The sequence below is a fragment of the Hydra vulgaris genome, chromosome 03 (genome assembly GCF_038396675.1).
Source record: "Hydra vulgaris chromosome 03, alternate assembly HydraT2T_AEP".
In the NCBI taxonomy this organism is placed as follows: domain Eukaryota; kingdom Metazoa; phylum Cnidaria; class Hydrozoa; order Anthoathecata; family Hydridae; genus Hydra; species Hydra vulgaris.
The window spans coordinates 58351046-58357500 of record NC_088922.1 but is presented as its reverse complement, the minus strand read 5'-3'; the positions used below and the strand labels follow the sequence as shown (position 1 = coordinate 58357500).

General features: G+C 28.4%; 1 long non-coding RNA gene across 1 annotated transcript in view; it reads left to right on the top strand.

The window, feature by feature from the left end:
* The window catches only part of LOC136077795 (uncharacterized), a 5897-nt gene extending 2109 nt beyond the window's left edge, over positions 1–3788 (top strand). Inside the window, exon 2 of the long non-coding RNA XR_010637288.1 lies at positions 3646–3788. This is a non-coding gene — a long non-coding RNA (uncharacterized LOC136077795). The remainder of the gene's footprint in view (positions 1–3645) is intronic.
* Positions 3789–6455: the final 2667 nt, after the last annotated feature.

Sequence of the window (6455 nt, the reverse complement as noted above, 5' to 3'; positions counted from 1 at the left end):
GAGATTTAAATAATAAACAAAGTAAGGTTGTTTTGGATTTTTGCAATACAGCACTATGCATGAAAAAAATCATAAAATAGGCATAAAATATCAACACATATCACAAGGCATTTCACAAATTATACATGTGAAGAAATACTCAAGCTGATTAAAACACAATAAAAAGAAACATTTTTGTTACAAGTATATTATGTTAGGAAAATTTGTTACAGAACTACTTGAAACAATTTAGAAATTTAAGTAAAGTATCTTTAGACATATTTTTTAGGTGTATTCAAAACCAAAGAAGTCTCTTGTTTATATTAAAATGTATTTTGAAATTATGATTTGCTTAACGAATATGAAATTTTGACCAATATTTTATTTTTTTAAACTTTGGTCGATATCCAAAATCATTTGAAATTAAAAAGTCCTTTAGACAATACTGTTCAATAGCTTTTCTTTAATTTGATTAAAGATAAAGTTTGTTTCACTTCCATATTCAATACTTTTATGCTTTAACGCATTACTTAATTGAAATTGAGTGCTATCATCGCTATATACTTTTCTATATTAATTTATAAAAAACCACTAAAAACTTTCTCCACCAAAATCAAAGAACTATGTGTTTTTAAACAAAAAATCAAAGAACTATGTGTTTTTAAACAAAAAACGATCATAATAAGTTTGTCTTGTTATGTTGACATTTATTCACTGACACTTGTCTTTATTATTTTCTGAGATTTGTTAATTGTTAATTATAATATGCATGAAGTTTGCTGTTTTTAAATTTTAAAAGCATTTCTTATTTAAAGCAATATATTTTTATTGAAAAAGTTTAGTTACTTAAGTTCTACTTTTTATTTGATTTGAAACCTGTTTCTTTTTTTCATTATTCGACAAAAAAGTTTATTGTAATGAAGTAATGAAGTTTATTATTAAAAATATGAAAATATTTATAAATTGTTTTTATAAATTTATATACATCATTACAGTATCTATTTTAATTTTCAGATATTTCATAAAGTCAGCCATTAAATAAAGCATGATGTGTTTTAAAACAAACTTTAATTAAATAAAAAAATTGAATTTTAAACAAATTTAGATTAAATTTGTCGTTTTCATTTTCAAATATCAGTCTCCAATTTTTTTGCAGACCAAAACATTTTAACAAGCACAAATATTTTGTTGATTTAAATATATAGATAAACTTATATGATAATGTTTTGTGTATTATTTGGCATAAACACATTGACTGGCAATAGAAATACCAAGAACTAAATGTAAATACATCGACTTAGGATAAGGGTTCGGTCAGGGTTTTAGTCATGATTAAAAGTTATAAAAGACAAGTAAACTATCATTTCGTTAAAAAATATTCAGTTTAACTAGATGGTTTTAACGTCGCGTAAATCAAGTAACGTCCTTCCGCTCAAAACGGACTGAAGAAAAAAGCAGTGGTAGAGGACCTCATGTATAACTATAAACCACTGCACATCCAATACTGGCGCGAATTGTGTGTGATAACCTCCCCCTCTCCCCCCCCCCCCCCACACACACACACCCTATCAATGAATTTTAGTTAATTACGTCTGCAAATTTAGCTCATTTAGACCAGCAAATCGGCATATGTAAATCATATAGTACAGACGGCAAACTTGGACTTTTAGAACTGTCAACAAATGTGAAAAGTGAGGACCATTTTTTTGTCTAAAAAAAATGCCATAAGTATTTTTTTTAGACAAAAAAATACTTATGGCATTTTTGCTACAGTTAATAACAATAAAAATCCTGGATCCGCCCCTGACAAGTATTGCATTTTTTAAAAGTAACATAGTTTTTTTGTCAAACTACAATAATTAAGGTCTTTTTAAAAATTTTAACTTTTTTTATATTTCTTGATTTTTAATGTTGAAAAACTATATTATATATTTGTGCTTGTTAAAAATGCTAGTCAAGCGTCCGAAGTCACCGAAGTTTATTTGGTGTATGTGGTGGTAGCGTAAAGATTACAATTCTATTTTCACTGCTGTTATTCAGCCTGTCAACAGATAAATGGGACTCATGGTTGTTCATGATCTTGTTTTATGCAGAAAAACGGACATTTAAAAAAATATATTTTAACACCTTAACAAAATTCTCGCTTGTCATCCAGCTAGAAGGGTTAACCAAAATAGGTCCTGCAGAGTCTGGAATACCTTGCATTATATTACTTTTATCAAAGCGGTGGGGAGGAAAAATCCAGACAGGTGGTAAGGCATGACCAGCCGCACTTATAATTCTTGCATTTATTACCAATTTTCCACTTTATCGTGACCTCCTTTAACCAACTTGGTTACCCCAATTCAATCCAGATTGTAAATTTGGGATGGTGTGAAATTGTATTGTGTAATAAGATCATGAAGTTTATTTTGAAAATCTGCTACTGTTACTTTATTGAAATTGATTATTTGAGCAAGAATCGTAGCTTCAGGTGATTGCACTTGATAGGCTAGATCAGATCCTGTAGAATTTAATTTCTTCAATTTTGTGGACACTTTATACAATTTTTCTCCGCATATAACCATTTGTCATAAAAAAATTAAAAAGTCTTTACCGATCTCAAAAAATGCGATTTTGGGGTTTTAATGTTCTTAGACTATAATTTACCATATGCGTCTTCTGTTAAAACCCTGTAAATTAAATACCAATAAAAATGCATTTATTTGTCACATTACACAAAACTCGCAAATCAGTTGATGGAGGTCAAGATATTATATCTCAATGTTTAACTAAACTTAGTTTAATTAAAGATTTAAATTTTAATTGAAGAAGGGTAGAAATAGTAATGGCAAGTTTGTTATATGACTTGTTACCATAGCCACGGCTAGGCTACCCCACCCCCACAATTGAAAGTAGCCCATCGAATTTAGGGGGTCAATTTGTAAATTTAGAGGCTCTCTACAAATCTAAAGGAGTTTTCTATATTTTTTTTGTAACACCTAGTGGAAAAATATTTGAAATTTAGGGCCCCATTGATAGGTTGTTTTTTTTTGGAGGAGGGGGAGGGGTGCTCCGACCCACTAGTCACGGCACTGCTTGTTACTTTAGAAAAAGTAACAAGCAATAAAATAGTAAAAAAGTTAAAAACTTAAAAAATATAATAATATTATTTATCGAATATTTTTTTGTCTTTTATTGAAACGAAGTTTAATTTCACTTTTGAGAATAATCAAAACACTTCAAAAATAATTTTAGTTCTTTGAACCTAATGCACCAAAAATTATATGAACGTTTGTCTAAAAAAAATTAACGGTTATCAAATAAAATGTAAATTTTTATTTTTTATATTTTAAGGGACAAGTTTTATATTTTTATTTTATTTATATTTTTAGGGACAAGTTAGTTTTACAATGTTTTAGTTTTAGTTGCTAGATTGGCACTTATTAAACATTTTCATTTTAGAAAAGTGAGATTAAACATTAAAAATAATGAGATTTTAATTTTGCTTAAATACAATTCAACTTTTATTTTTAACTCATTAAAATTATTACCACTTTAGAAAATTCAAAAAGTAAAATAATATCATAACGTTAGATCCAGAGTTTTATTTTTAAATGGTTTTAACGTCATTGTATGTGTCAAAATGTATGTCGTTAATTACACATTTATTTTGTATCCTTTTAGATGTACTGGTGCTATACAAGAGGTGTTAACGATAAAGCGATGGCAAAAGTTGCATGTAGTAGCGATAACGATTGTATTGATAAGATTCATTGTATTTTACCGTATATTTTTAGATTACGTAATATAAAATGTCATAAATAGTACATTTGTAATGAGGAATTCTAAACGAGTATTAGTATATTATACTCAATTTAATAATTCAAGATTGGCTTAGATTTATAGCCTTCTAGAATTTTATAAGACATAACATAAATAACTTTAACTGCGTTATGTTCAAATATTAAATACCGTTTCATATTTCTTAACCTCTCTTTAATTAGAACTATTATATTGTGTTTTTTTAAAAAGGTGTTTTGTGAGTGTGTCATGTAATTTTGTGTAAAATCATGCTATAAATATTTTTATTTTATTTAGATTTGAGGTAAAAATTATTTAATCCATTTTGTTCTGCAAGAATACTTTTAGACTTGCTTTTATCATCTTTTAAGCTCGCTTATATCAACTTTTAAACTATAATCTCTTATCAGATGTTTTAGCCACATGTTGAAACCATTGTAAACATGTAGAACTGTTGAATAATTTGTATTTTTTTGTTTGAAAAATATTTGAGTAAGCTATCTGGAAAAAAAATTTTGATAAAAAAATTGATTGAAAGGCATGTAAAATCTATTGAAAATAAATACCCATGGCTGTATCCATAATCTGGAGTAACACGCAACCGTTAAAAAAAAATTATGGTTAAATTTCAAAATGAATGACGATGTTAGATGATGAAACCAACGGTAAGAGTTTTAACTGTTATATTTTTCTTTTGACAATGTTAAAAAACATTTAGAGAATTCTTGAACCATTTTAGTAGTTTCTAAGCATATAGTGCAGACGACTATGCATCAAAAAAGGATTTCGGGTTCACATTTAAATATTCCAAGATTCTTAGATTCAAAACTTTTCTAAATCTGTGTAAAATATGTTAGAAGTAACTTAAAAATTTAGTATTAAATAATTATTTAATGAACCATGGAACTTAATTATTTTGCGTAATATATTACGCAATATAATTAAGTTTCATTTCTTAACCTCCACCATAGGATTCATTTATGTTGTCTTTTTGGTTGTGTACATCTAGGGATTGCAAAATCCCGGACATTCTCAATCCCAGGATTTCCGTATTGAGATATTTATACCCGGGAAATCCCGGGATTAATTAGGAAGCAAAAAAAATTATTGGCGGTGAAGCAGGTGAAGAACAAATTTTTAAGTACTCATTAAACACTGAAAAATGATTGCTTTTTTGATAATACAATTATATTATCAATAAATTAATCATTTTTCATTTTTTAGTTAAGTAAAATAGTTCATTTACTAATTAACCTAAGTAATTTGAATTATAAAACAATGCATTAAAAAGATAACACAATATTAGTAAAAATAATATGAATATATATAAGTATACATGAGCTATATTCATTTTTGAAAGTACCATCTTAAAAAAATGAAAGCGTCAATCATTTCGTCGTTTAATCTCGTTCGATTTTTTGAGCATAAAAACCTATCCGCTGAGAATGCTCGTTCGGACTCAACAATTGTTGGCCGTATAGATAGTATATGATCATATGCTTTTTGACGGCGATTACCTCTTGCAGCACCACTTTCAAATAACATCATTTCTCTTTGAATTTTAGATGTTATACTTTCTACCCTTATAGGTAGAGTTTGTGTTGCTACCAGTCTTTTTTCCATAACTTCATTTAACTCTCCTTGCTTGATAAAGCCTCGCTCAATTGAGCATCAATATCAATATTCACGTCTGTTGATGTAATTATATCTGCCGAGCTTAGACGCTTTATTAGGTTTATTATAATTTTTTTATTTTGTGCACTTGTATTCGGTACAAAAACATCTGGGATTTTTGATGAAGTAACCTGGCCATTATGAAGATAATAAACTGTGCTGTATAATGGTGTTCTCCTCTCTTAAATTCGGTGACTCAAAGCGGCATACAAATATTTTCCGATTTCGGATTGTTATAGTTTTATTTTAGACAACATAAGCTCAATGCAATGTCAGCTGTAATTAAAGTTGCGTCTCATCGACAAAGTGCCTCCACAGTTGCTTTAACGGGAGTCAAAAGTACCACTAAATCGTTTTCGTTCATCTTAATTGAAGCATTAAAGTTAGAACCCAATTCTAGATCTAGAAATGCCTTTTTAACACAATATTTTAACTTGTCAAGTCTTTCAAGCATAAGCAACAAACTGCTGCATCGGGTTTTGCAATCCATGATTAAATGGATGACCTTTCCAAACTCAATTTTAACATACTTTTGTAAATAATTTAATTTTTTGTTGGGGACCTTTTAAACATTTTTACAATTTTCCTGACTTTGGTTATAATAGGTCCATTAATTTGATGTTTAATTGTAACACGCCTTTTTTTGCTGGCAAAGACCCTAAAATGCGAATCAAACCTAAGTTCAAATAGCTTTTCAACTCATGTACATTCACATTCATATATCTTCAGTTTCCGAAAGAAATCCACTGATATGGTGTTAAGGAAAATTAAGAGCCTCTTGATATTTGATCAATTATTTCTTTTATAACTTGCTTTTTAATCTGCTTGTAGTTGTCTAACACCATTTTTTTGATAGTATTACGTGATTTTGGGATATATTTATATATTCGTGCAACTAACCTGTATATCAATGGAATTACAAATTGTACTAAATGATATAGCATCTTTTACTGCCATAAGTCCCAACACTTCAGACAGATTTTCCATTTTTTTCGATGTTGTTGAAAAAAAGTTCGAGA